Source organism: Chiloscyllium plagiosum, chromosome 15 (genome assembly GCF_004010195.1).
Source record: "Chiloscyllium plagiosum isolate BGI_BamShark_2017 chromosome 15, ASM401019v2, whole genome shotgun sequence".
In the NCBI taxonomy this organism is placed as follows: Eukaryota; Metazoa; Chordata; class Chondrichthyes; order Orectolobiformes; family Hemiscylliidae; genus Chiloscyllium; species Chiloscyllium plagiosum.
The window spans coordinates 72,439,923-72,454,115 of NC_057724.1; the positions used below are offsets into that span (position 1 = coordinate 72,439,923).

Consider the following 14,193-nt stretch of genomic DNA (forward strand, 5'->3'; position numbering starts at 1 on the left):
ATAATGTAGGTGTCCTATAGGGCAGTCGTAATCTAATTAAATGGCTGAATGTCCTATTCCTTTGTGCCGAGGTGTTCAAACCATTAACCTCCTCTGTTTCCATCAGAGAGAAAATAAACGCCCACCCCACCCCATGTATCTATCCGCTAATGCCATTTTAATTTGCAACATTTGTAATCTGTTCTTTAAACGTTCGTATAAGAGTCTTTATTTCCCAGAACTTTTCACAGATCCTCAAACAGAGCTGTCATAGCACTAGGCTTCGTTGAGGATGACTGCAAAGACTTGGTGCCACACAAGCACCGCAATACATCACTGGCACAGCGAATGATGTCTTGTCTGCTCTGATGAGCTCCCAGGACCTCTGGAAGACGATATAAGATTTAAAGGGAAGCTTCACAGACAAGGCATGGATATTAAATGCAGAATGGAGCCACAGAATGTATGCATGCTTGTGAGGGGAGTTGTGGTCGAGAGTGATTTATGCAGAAAAAGAATCATGGTGATGGAGAGAAATATGAACAAGGGAAGTTGCACAAAATAGAATTCAAAGTCCAGGATTTCGATAAATTATACTGTGAATGCCCTGATGGGAAAGTGAATTCACTGCAGGCCTGCATTTATCAGCAACAGAAGAATAGAATAGAATAGAAATTTATTGCCATGTGAAATTTTACATGAAAAATATAGTTTTATAAGTCACCTCATCATGGCGCCTACATTAATGACAGAAGTCATACATAATAATTTTTAAAAAGTAAAATTAAGGCAAAGTTCACAGTTTAGCTCACGGCTTCTGTGCTCGGGAAAAGCTGATTAAGGAACGATGCAATACCCTGAAGATGCAGCTTTTCTCTCAGAAAAAGAGATACGTGAGAGGGAACCTTATAGAGGATTTGATAGAAACCGATAGGGAATGAGAATGATTCCAATTGTGTGAACACAGAGGGAAACCCAAAACTTGAAGATAAAAGATATACATTGATTTGAACACAGAATTTACAGCAGAGAAATAGGCCATTCGGCCCAACTAGTCAATACTAGCTTTGACATGGCATGGACAAGTTGGACCAAAGGGTCTGTTTCTATACTGAATGGTTCTGTAACATGACATTTGAATATACTCTGACCTTCCTTTCTTTCTCACTATCACCTCAATCATTTCTCCCTCATGAGCTTATCTAGCTTCCAATGAAATTTATCGATACATTGGCATCAACTATTCTTTTTGGCTGCTGGTTCCATATTTGAACCACTCTGGGGGATATAAACTTCTACTGAATTTGCTTTTGGATTTATGCCCACCTAGCTTATATTTTTAACCCTAATTTTTGTCTCCCCCACCACCAATCAAACACCCTTCGCCTGTCACTCCTCAATTTCCAGTTCTCTTGAAAGGCAAAACAATTTCTAAACTGTTCGGTCTTTCCTGATGTTTACAGGCTCTCTACTCTGCCACTATCCTGGTAAATATATAAACACTGTTTACTTTGAAAAGCAATGCAACTTGGTGGCTCTTGGGATATGAGTAATAAGTGCCCACATACTTCCACATGTTTTTCCACTCAATACCAGCTAGTCGTCAAAACAGAACATGAACTCACAAACTATAATTGTTACTGGTTCAGCAACATGGCCATCACCATTAGTGACTCAGAGACATGTGTTCCAACTGTCTGTCTGTACATCACTTGTTGATAGGCCAGTGGATGACCACTTACACAACAAAAAAAGGGAAAATAACAATCGGTCTTTCTGTAATACCTTTCATGGCCCCACCACACCAAAATTACTTTCCAGCCAATGAGGGACTACTAAAGTGTAATGTAGGAAAAATTGCAGCTCAATGTGCACAGAAAGATCCCACAAACAGACTTTTTTTGTGATGTTGATTGTGGGATATTTCAATTAGAGTCATAGAGATGTACAGCATGGAAACAGACCCTTCAGTCCAACCTGTCCATGCCAACCAGATATCCCGATCCAACCTAGTCCTACCTGCCAGCACCCGGCCCATATCCCTCCAAACCCTTCCTATTCATATACCCATCCAAATGCCTCTTAAATGTTGCAATTGTACCAGCCTCCACCACTTCCTCTGGCAGCTCATTACGTACATGTACCACCCTCTGCGTGAAAAAGTTGCCCCTTAGGTCTCTTTACCTGGACACTGGCAATAACTCTCCAGTCTTTTTAATCATACAGTATGGAAGAGGCCTTTCAGCTCATCAGGCTTGCATTGTTAAAAAAAACTACACTAGTCCCACTTTTCCATACTAGTGTTATGACACTTCAAGTGCCTACTCAAGTGCTTTTTAATGGTTGAAATAGCATCACAGGAGCTTTAGCGTCCATCTGTAAAGGGCAAACAGCTCAACATCACATCTTAACGATGGCAACTGTGACAACGCAGCATTCCCTCGATAAAGTGAATCTAGATCTTTATCTTCAAGTTCCGGAACTTGAACTCAAAAACTTCAAATTCAGAGGCAACAACTCTAATGTTTGAGCCACAGCTGATACCTTCAACAGTCACCAATGAATGGTCTCATAGCATTTTGAGCAGAACCGTCAATTGAAATTTCAGGAGATGAAGAATGATATTTTTTGTAAATACAGCTTCAATATAGGGCCCAAAATAAATTCTAGGTAATATGGGAATAACAATGGTGTGCCATTGCAAATTTCACTGCTGTTTAACGGAAAGAAACACTCGCATTTGCCACGTAGAAAAAGCAGTCATGTCCCCGGAGCAAACAATGTTGGGTAAACAATGTTGCAATGAAGTATATCTGTAAAAGACTGTTAACAGAAAGAAGCTTGCATTTATATAGCGCCATTCGTGACTTCAGGGCATCTCCAAAGTGTTTTACAATCAATGAAGTTGTGCTGTAGCGCAATCATTGTTGTAACGTAAAAAACATTGCAGATGACTTACATTATCTTAAGGCATACACTTATTAAGCAATCATCTAGGAAGCTGGCATCCTAGTTAACTGATGGCAGTGGGGCAAGAAAAGTGGAAGAGCTTCCCTAGATAACATCAGCAGTGGGTAAGGGCATAGAAACATGAATCAGAGAGAAAAATCAACAGGCAACTGGAGAGGTTTAAGTTCACTGAAGAGATCCAAGACCAATTTGTAAAGGGCAGATCATGCCTACTAATCCAATTGAATATTTTTGATGAAGTAACAGAGAAGTAACATTATCCATTGACAAGCTCATCTCAATGGATAATGTCTACATGGATTTTAAGGACGTGTTTAACAAATAATCACATATAAGGCTGATTAACAAAACTGAGGTTCACAGGAGGGTCGGTATCAGCTTGAGCAAAAAATTGGCTGAAGGACAGAAATCAACAAATAGTAGTAACTGGTTATTTTTCAGACTGGTGGATGGAAGACTGTGATGATCAAGGGTCAGTGTAACGACCCTTTTATTTTTATTTAAGATATATATATATATAAATGACATGGATTTTGGAATGCAGGCACAGTTACAAAATTTGCTGATAATACCAAATTTAACAAACAGTGAGAATGAAGCTAATCAACTGAAAAATAATATAAAGTCAGCCAGCAGACTGGGCAGGGAAACAGCAACTGGATCTTTTCATCGAGAAGTGTCAAGTGATGAATTTTGGCAGAAGGGAGAGGAAATATAGAATTAATTGCAAAGTGTTAAAGTGTGTACAGGAAAAAACGTTCCAAGGGTTCAGCTAATAAAGACCTTTGAATCTGGCAAGTCACGTTATGTGGACAATTCTAAAGCCATGTGGAGTTTAGACTTAATACAGAGAAACATTGAGCAAAATGCAGGAAAGTTACATTGGAACTTGATAAAGCAACTAAAGTGTTGCATTCAATTCCAGCCACTACACTTTGAGAAGAATGTAAGATTCTGGAAGAGGATGCGAAACAGCTTTCGGAGAATGATTCCAGGGATGAAGAGTTTGGGCTGCAAAGTTGGATAGGAGAAGCTGGAACAAAGGAGATTAATGGGGGATTTGATAGAAGTGTAAATGATTCTGACAGGTTTAGATAACATTGACCTAAAGATTGGCTCATGACACAACATTAACTTTCCTTCTCTCTCTACAGATGCTTCCTGATCTGCTGATTGTTTCCAGCATTTTCTGTTTTACATCCAGATTTCTAGCTTGTTTTGACTGCTCCTCACGAGGTCTCGAAACTATGATCAAACTACAAGAGAATCTGCCCTTGATCTCTAGGGACCTGTTTGCATCAATTTGCTTGTAGCACTTATTTGAAGAAAGAGGAAGGTTTGATTCTTGCAATAGATGATGTGCAGTGGAGTGAATCGAAAAGGCGCAATTTCCATCTTGTTCCTTCCATAAGCCATTCTATTTCAAAATTTGCCTGTTAAAAATTCACTCTGCTTAAAGATATATAATATCCAAATTCAAGCCTGGATTTTCTTACTGTCACTTAAGTCCTTTAAAAAACTGTTACATCAGGTAGGAACAAACTGGTTCACTGACTGTAATTATTATTTGCTTTTCTCAGCTGTTGTGTGTACTGATCACAGTTAGGAGTTGATCCAGAGCTTCTAACTAACCCACGCCCTCAATGACACAACGAAAGCTTCAGAATATATTCACAGGCAATTGAAAACACAGTAAGAATAACATGATGTGTCATCTTTTATATCAGCAACAAAAACACCTAGCTCCCCAACAGCCCCAAAGGCAAAACCAGCACTTCTAACCAGAGTCGCGACTTAAAAGCAGGTAAATTAAAGAGAGTGTGTAACATACCGTGTTCTAAAGCACTCGGTAGCAGAGGGAAATTGTGTTTCGGCTGAAAGCACGGCGGTTCAAAGGAAATGACTGCATTTCCTCCTCCTTGCCATTCTACAGTCCTCCCCTCACCTGATCGGGTCACGGGACTGCCTTCTGCCCTCACTCCTGGTGTCACTGTTTGTCAAATTAACTTGGGAGATAGACTGCAGCCTGACACTGTGCCAATGAGTGAAGCTGTTGCTGGTACATCCCACACTGCAGCCTGTACTGAGGATCAACTCCCACAGATTTCCACTGAACTCTCACCCAATGACACACACCCATCACCTGTCACACTCGCTGACCTGGATTAGCAACAGGTTGCTCCATCTGGCCATTCAGCCCATCTACTCTGCTCCACCATGGCTCCATCCCTACATTCAGATTCTTCAGTGGTCTCGCAAACCCCCCATCTCTCTTAAGAAGGGTCACTACAGTGATTGTAACTGGGTTAGCCAGTGGATCTCATAGAAAGGCATAGCAGGTTAGGCAGCATCGGAGCAGCAGGAAAGTCGACGTTTCAGTACCCAGCTCTGATGAAGGATCCCGACCTGAAATCTCGACTTTCCTGTTCCTCCGATGCTGCCTAACCTGCTGTGACTTTCCCGCTCCACATTTTGTCAACTCTGACTTCCAGCATCTGCAGTCCTCATTATTTCCTGAACCTCACAGAATATGAGTGCCCTGATGGGGACTATTCATCTGATCAAATCAAGGAGCCCTGGCTGACATGAAATAATGAATGTTGAGAGTGCAGTGCTGGAAAAGCACAGTAGATCAGGCAGCATCAAAGATCAATGTTTCAGGCATTAGCCCTTCATCACAAATGAGTCTTGTGAGCAGGTTGGGAGGGGGGGCTGAGAGATAAATGGGAGGGGGGTGTGGCTGGAGGGAAGGTAGCTGAGAGTGCCCCCGAGCCCTACCCCTCCCCATTTATTTCTCTATCCCCTTGGCTCACAAGCCTCATTCCTGATGAAGGGCTCTGCCTGAAATGTCAATTCTCCTGCTCCTCAGATGCTGCCTGACCTGCTGTGCTTTTCCAGCACCACACTCGCAACCCTGATCTCCAGCATCTGCAGTACTCACTTTCTCCTATGAAATAATAAATGTCAAGGATATTGAGGTTCTGGAATGTCTTACTCAGTGAGAGGTAGTGCTATTATCAAAGGCTGCAAACCAAAAATGCTGGAAATCACATGGATGCTGCCTGACCCGCTGTGAGTTCCAGCACTTTTTGTTTTCACTTTTCATCTCTGACAAAGAGTCATCTAGATTTAAAACGTCAACTTGCTCTCTCTCCACGAATGCTGCCTGACCCGTTGTGATCTCCGGCATTTGTTGTTTTCAGTACAGATTCCAGCATCTGCAATCATTTGCTCCTATTGTCAAGGCTATACATTTGTAAACAAAAAGCAATTGGCGATGGGATACTGGCCTCTGAAGAGTTATTTCAAGGGTCACTGGACTCCAAACATGAACTCTGTTCTCTCTCCACAGATGCTGCCAGACATGCTGACTGTCTCCAGTAATTCCCATTTTTATTTCAGAAGTGTGTAGCTCTATCTCTGCTACCTCCTCCAGTTCCATAACACTTCAAGATATTTGCTTTCCTGCAACTCTAAGCATCTCACACATCCATCACCAATTTTCATTGCTGCACATCTGCAGGATTTGTAGGCTGGGTAGTTGCGGGGAGGGGGAGTATAGCCCATGAGATAGGGGCGACCAGACCTATTATTCTACAGGAAACAAAAATCAGAAATTGCTGGAAAAACACAGCAGCTCTGGCAGTATTAACTCTGCTTTCTCTCCACAGATGCTGCCAGACCTGCTGAGCTTTTCCTGCGACTTCTGCTTTTGTTTCTGATTGAGACCATCCACAGTCATTTGGATTTCTTTTCTATCATTCTATCACCCCTGCTACTGTCAGTTACTTTCTCTCTCTGCTGCTAAATTCAAATTACGACCACATTGATCAAAATGTTGAATGGTGAGGGAACACTGCCTGATCTTGACTGACTGCCCCATTTTTCTTGCGAGGCTGTCAGTTTACTTTGTGTGATGAGCACGCTGAAACTGGGGAATAAATCGTGACATAAAAAATATATAAGCTGATGTGAGCGGTGATAGAATATTCAATATCCCATGAGAAATTTGAAAGCCCTTTCATTCCAACGCATTTTAAAATGAATTATTTGGTAAATGAAGCTACATCCGCTCAGTGTTAAGCAAGTCTACAATAAAACCACCGTTCAGTTGTGAACTTAAAACGCTAGGCAGCCTATCATTCTTGTTCCACAGAATGACAACGTCACACGGCAAGACTTGCATTTCTATAGTGCCTTTTACAACCTCAGGCTGACCTTTTGAAAACAATGATGATGTACTTTGAGAAGTGGTCATTATTGTAATATGGAAAAATGCAGTTTTTGCTGCAAGTTCCCATGAGCAACAAACTGAAAAGCACCAGATTCTTTGCCTCAGAGTTGATAATTGAGGGACATCTATTAGGAAAGACAGTAGGGATATCCCACTGTCTCTCACCATCTCTAAAATCATTCAATGGGATCTATTACTTCAGAAAGTAGATAGGTCTCCATTGAACATATCTCTCAGTATGGTACTGCAAGTTCAGCCTAGCATTTTATCTTCTTGTTGTAGACAGAGTAGGATCGTGGAGTCAAGTTATCCTATCTTTAAGGTTGGGTCTGAGCAGGAGAGTTAGGCGAGGTGATGACTAAGTGGTACTATCATGCGTCTCTTAATTCATAACCCAGGTAGAGTTCTGGGGACCTGGGTTGAAACCGCCATAGCAGATTGTGGAATTTGAATTCAGCAAAAGGTCCGGATTTAAGAGACTGATGATGACCATGAAATTGTTGTCAATTGTCAGGAAGCAAAAAGCCCTGATGCCCTTTAACCTGGTTTGGCCTACATGTGACTCCAGACCCATAGCAATATGGTTGACTCTGAAGCGCCCTCTGGGCAATTAGGGATGGCCAGCAATGCCCTCATCCTGTGAATGACATAAGAAAAGCCCCTGAGCCCATATTTCTTGAGTTCTTTGTCAAGGGGAGAGCTTAGGGGTTGAAAGGGAAGCTGTGCTTAATTGGTGAGTAACCACTAAGCCCGTTAGCATTAGCAACTCAGCATTAAAAAAGTCAGACAAGATATGGATTAACATCCTGTTCCTCAAAGGCTGAGTGATACATCTGTATGGATCTGGGGACATATTACGGAAAACACAAATTAAGACCAGAAGGTAAAGGAGCAGAATTAGGCCATTCAGACCATCAAGTCTGCTCTGCCATTCAATTATGGCTGATATATTTCTCACCCCATTCCCCTGTCTTCTCCTTATACCCCTTGATCCCCTTACCAATCAAGAATTATCTATCTCTCAACAGATGCTTTTTCCTTTTGCTTTTATGCTTTCCCTGACTTCCCCTGTCAGCCATGATTACCTCATTCTCCCCTTTATGTATTTTTTTCTTCCTTGGGATAATTTTCTGCTGTGCCTCCCAACTTAGGCCTGGAAACCCCTGCCATAGCTGCTCCACCATCTTCCCTGATCGTCTATCACTCCAATCAACTCTGGCCAGCTCCTCCCTCATGCCCTGTAGTTCCCTTTACTCAATTGTAATACTGTCGCGTCTGATTCCAGCTTCTCCTTCTCACACTGCAGGGTGAATTCTATCATATTATAGTCACTGCCTCCTTGAGTTTCCTTTACCTTAGCCCCCTAATTAAGTCTGCCTCATTACATATCACCAAATCCAGAAGATTAAGATCCTCTAGAGAATGTGTGGAATATCTATGAAATTCATTTTTGGAGTAGATAGGCGTGGAGCCCACTATAAAACAATCAACTAGGAGAAAGTGAGGATTGCAGATACTAGCAATCAGAGTCGAGAGTGTGGTGCTGGAAAAGCGCAGCAGGTCAGGCAGCATCCGAGGAGCAGGAGAATCGACGTTTCGGGCAAACGCCCTTCTTCAGGAATGAGGTTGGAAGCCTCGGGGGTGGAGAGATAAATGGGAGGGTGGGGGGTGGGGCTGGGGAGAAAGTAGCTGAGAGTGCACTAGGTGGATGGAGGTCCCACACCAACCAACCACACCCCCCATGGCTGAACACTACAACTCCACCTCCCCACTCCACCAAGGACATGCAGGTCCTAGGCCTCCTCCTTCGTCACTCCCTAACCTACCCAATGCCTGGAGAAAGAACGCCTCATCTTCCACCTCAGGACTCTCCAACCCCATGGCATCAATGTGGATTTCACCAGTTTCTCATTTCCCCTCCTCCCACCTTATCCCAGATCCAATCTTCCAACTTGCCACTGTCCTCATGACCTGTCCTATCTGTCCATCTTCCTTCCCACCTATCCGCTCTGCCCTCCTCTCTGACCTATCACTTTTACCCCCAACGTCATCCACCTATCGCACTCTCAGCTATCTTCTTCCCAGCCCCACCTCCCCCCTACCCCTTATTTATCTCTCCACCCCCTAGGCTCCCTGGTGAAGGGCCTTTGCCCAAAACGTCGATTCTCCTGCTCCTCAGAAGTTGCTTAACCTGCTGTGTTTTTCCAGCACCACACTCTTGATCCTTATCTGTAGGCCCAAGTTCTTAACTTAAATCATATTGCTCTTTTAATTTGTAGCCTGTAAATCTTTCTGCTATTTACCCTCAATCTGAAATTAACCTATTAGAGATTGCTAAATTGGTAGCTATCACCAAAAATGAACTTATTGTTTACCTGTGATGACACTTTTTTGTGCTGGAACCCTGATCCTGCACTTCAATTTATCCTGTTTGAAAATAAAATTTACAAATTATGAGCCATAACAAAACCAAGCAAAAAGCACCTGTATCCCTCTGCACTGAATTCCCACATTACCTCTAGAGTTCCCCAAAGTACATACTCACTTAGTTGCATCTCACTCTGGAAGTGATCTCTCCTTTCTGGTCATGCAAAGCTTACTTGAGCTTGAAAATCCAGACAATCTGCTTGTGTCAATTTCCGCCTTGGCGGTTTCAGATGGAATTGTTCCAAACATACAGGTGGATTTTTGCAGGATGAGAGACCTTGCTGAATAAACGCATAATTATCCACTCTCCAAACATGAAGAGGTGCATCTCAGAACATGCCACTCCCAAAGATACTTTCTGGTCAATGAAGGTCCTTTGTGAAGTCCGCTCATGTTGCAACAGTATGAATGCATAACCAATTTGAACTCAGAAAGGTCACATGAACGGCAATGTGGCAACTGCTTTATTGATGCTGATCGAGGGATAAACCTTATTCAGAAAATCTTCACTGCTCCTCTTCAAAAAATTCTAAAGAGTTACAAAGCATTTGCAGCACAGTGACAGGCTACTCAGCTCAACAGGTCCATGTGCGACTCCCCTTCGTCTATGCTGGTCAACATATCTTCCTAATCCCTTTGTTGCCTGGGATCTTTTACACTGACCTGATTGGCAGTTTGCAGATGCATTATTGTGGATTTAAACGAAAAGGTGCAGATGAGATTCGACCTTATTGATTCCAATTTTATGTATGTGTGCAGAATTAAAATGAGAGGTCTAACATTCAGATTACATTATTGCCGATTTGTAAAAAGGAAAGCAACTGCACTTAACGCTGTATATGTTCCATTATCAATCAACAAGGCCATGGCAAAGGCCTTGCTCAGCTGTGCATTTTAGCACACAACAGCACACTATTTGTTTAATTTGCTGACAATCAGCTTCCTCTGAAGGGGAAAGCGGCATTTAAGTTTCCTCTAGTTTTTGTCATCCTTTTTAAGTATCTAGTTTCTAACCAACCAGTTCAGAGACATTATTAAATACCTTTAGGGTAGATGGGACTTGAACATGACTCCCTTGGCCCACAGGGAGGGACACTACCTATGCACCACAAGAAACCTGTCATCTGTGTCATTCATTTGTTTGACTAATTCCACCACACCTGGTGACAAAAACCCAGTTTAATTTGAGAGATTGACAGGGGAGGAGAGGGTGGCTTTACCTGCTGAAGTACCTTATTGCACGTTGTTGATTTTTGACCAACTCAGTGAATGTACTGTATACTGCCTCACATAGAGCAAGTAACAAAATGAGCTCTGCCGGAGACCTGCCAACAACTCATCTGTTGGAATTGTCAAGATTACATGGCATTGACATTTACCTAAGTATTACAGCTGATGAGGCAACACAGATGAGCTATTTACCCCTAAGGCACAATCCCCTTTTCTTTGCCAAGTATCACACAAGGTAAGGAGTTCCTTACTAACTGTTTGCGTAGTCTATTGGCATTTCGATTTTCAGCAAGAGCATAGGAAGGAGGTTAGTGAAATAAATCGAAAACTCTGATGATGGAAGGTTGGTGTCAAAATTATTGGTGAACCATGACCGTGAGCTGGAGGCAATATCACATAACAACCAGTGTTTACCAGTTAATTGTCATGGTAACAAGTGGGGAGGGAGTGGGATTGAAGCAAAGTCACTGAAGTAGTAACCCAGAAAAAAGGTACTGAGGGCTGTTGTTGTATACTGAACATGAGGTCTACGGTTCAAGTCCCACCTACTCCAGAATAATATCTCGGAACAGGTTGATTGGCAAATATTGATGGTACAAATATCGAAAATAGGAGCACGAACAGGCCATTTAATACAGTCACAGCTGATCATTTTGCATGAAGTGAATTTACAACTGAGAGCCATGATGGGAAAGCTCACACTTGGGAATATACGTCAGGAATTTGGGAATCCCAATGCTTTTAAAATTCTCCCTTTGGAACATGCTGGTCCAACAGAATGCAATATGATCCAGTGTCATTGGATAAAGTTGCAAACATCTCGGATCACTGAAATAGATTTTTAAAAAATATTATTTGCTTATACAGACAACTGATGTCAGTAAAATTGTCAAAATATAAGTCACTTAAAACTAACCCTCCACATTTATTTAAAATTGCACCTGTGCACACTTCCTCTCCAATTTCAGATCATCAATGTTGCTGGTCAATGTTTAACATTCAATCTGCTGATATGAACTATTAGAGTGAAAATCCTGTACGTAAGCTGTCAGCTGTGTGTATGCTGCTGCAGGCTCTGGGCTTGTTTTTAATTCCTTTTTGGGATGTGGGTGTCTCTGCCGGATCCAGCATTGTCCATCTCTCAATGCCCCTTGAGAAGGTTGCAATGAGCTGCCTTCTTGAACTGTTGCAGTCCATGAGATGTAGGGAGACCTGCACTGGCATTAGGATAACCACAAAAAGTGATGGAGGACAAAACATGGAATATCTTCAAGATGGAGTTTGATATAGCTCTTAGGGCTAAAGGGATCAAAAGATAAGGGGCAAAAGCACGAAGAAAAGGCTACTGAGTTGGAGGATCAACCATGATCATATTGAATGGGAGAATAGGCTCAAAGGGCTGAATGTCCTACTCCAGCCCTTACCTTTTCCATGTTTCTGTGATAGGATGTTGATAGTGGAGGGTTCAATGCTGGTAACACCATTGAATGTCAAGGGGTAGGGTTAAACATCACTTATTGGTGATGGTCATTGCCTGGCATTTGTATGGCGTGAATTTTATTTGACAGTCGTCTACATAAACCTGGATAAGGTCCAGATCTTGTTGCACTGCTTCAGTATCTGCAAACTGTGCTGAACACTGTACAATCTTCAGCAAATATCCCCACTTCTGGCCCAAATCGTGAAAGACATAGTTCCAAGTCAAGACGGTGAGTGACTCGGAGGCTGAGGGGTGACCTTATAGAGGTTTATAAAATCATGACCTAAACATTCTCCCCACTTGTTACCATGACAATTAACGGGTACTCCGGTTTCCTCCCACAGTCCAAAAATGTGCAGGTCAGGTGAATTGGCCATGCTAAATTGCCCGTAGGGTTAGGGGCAGGGGTGAACGTAGGGGAATGGGTCTGGGTGGGTTGCGCTTCGGCGGGTCGGTGTGGACTTGTTGGGCCGAAGGGCCTATTTCCACACTGTAAGTAATCTAATCTAAAAGCGACCTGGGGGCAACCTTTTCATGCAGAGGGTGGCGTATGTATGGAATGAGCTGCAGGACAGGAAGTGGTGGAGGACTGGTATAATTACAACATTTAAAAGGCATCTGGATTGATATATGAATAGGAAGGGTTCAGAGGGAAATGGGCCAAGCACTGGCAAATGGGACTAGATTAGGTTAGGACGTCTGGTCAGCATTGACGAGTTGGACTGAAGGGACTGTTTCCATGCTGTACATCTCTAAGACTTTATGACACTTACTATATTACATCTTGTAGATGCTACAAACCTCAGACAAGGTGTATTGGTGGTGGAGCAACTGAATATTTAAGACAGTGAGATGGCTGTGCATATAACCTGCTCATTGACGCCAAGTTTGGGTAACTACCCTGTGCCACTCAGCTCCTGAGCTCATTTCAGCCTTGGTTGAAACAGGGACAATAAAGTTGAATTCAAAAGGTGAGGTGAGAGTAAAAGCCCTTGACAGCGAGACTTCTTTTGACTGAGTATGGCATTCAGAAGCCCAAGCAAAACTGAAGTCAATGGGAATCAAGGGGTTTACTGGGACTCAAAGTGCAGGACTTGTTTCCTTTACTTTCCTTCCTTGCCACCACTCTGCCTCATCATTAAAGCATTTAAAGTCATAGAGTCATAGAGATGTACAGCATGGAATCAGACCCTTCAGTCCAACTTGTTCATGTGACCAGATATCCCAACCCAATCTAGTCCCACCTGCCAGCACCCGGCCCATATCCCTCCAAACCCTTCCTATTCATACACCCATCCAAATGCCTGTTAAATGTTGCAATTGTACCAGCCTCCACCACATCCTCAGGCAGCTCATTCCATATACGTACCACCCTCTGCGTGAAAAGATTGCCCCTTAGGTCTCTTTTAAATCTTTCCCCTCTCACCCTAAACCTATGCCCTCTAGTTCTGGACTGCCCGACCCGAGGGAAAAGACTTTGTCTGTTTATCCTATCCATGCCCCTCATAATTTTGTAAACCTCTATAAGGTCACCCCTCAGCCTCCGACGCTCCAGGGAAAGCAGCCCCAGCCTGTTCAGCCTCGTCCGATAGCTCAAATCCTCCAACCCTGGCAACATCCTTGTAAATCTTTTCTGAACCCTTTCAAGTTTCACAACATCTTTCTGATAGGAAGGAGACCAGAATTGCACACGATATTCCAACAGTGGCCTAACCAATGTCCTGTACAGCCGCAACACGACCTCGCAACTCCTGTACTCAATACTCTGACCAATATAGGAAAGCATACCAAATGCCTTCTTCACTATCCTACCTACCTGTGACTCCACTTTCAAGGAGCTATGAACCTGCACTCCAAGGTTTCTTTGTTCAGC

At 42.9% G+C, this 14,193-nt stretch overlaps 1 protein-coding gene across 3 annotated transcripts in view; it reads right to left on the bottom strand.

Annotated features, from left to right (window-relative positions):
- Positions 1 to 14,193, bottom strand: part of aff2 (AF4/FMR2 family, member 2) — a 526,072-nt gene that overhangs the window by 467,764 nt on the left and 44,115 nt on the right. The window contains exon 1 of one of the 3 annotated variants that reach the window (XM_043705174.1): positions 4,781 to 4,862. The exons of the other annotated variants lie outside the window; for them this stretch is intronic. The gene's annotated coding sequence lies outside the window, so the exon portion shown is untranslated. Of the gene's footprint in view, positions 1 to 4,780; positions 4,863 to 14,193 lie in introns of those variants that run through there. 3 annotated transcript variants of the gene reach the window in all.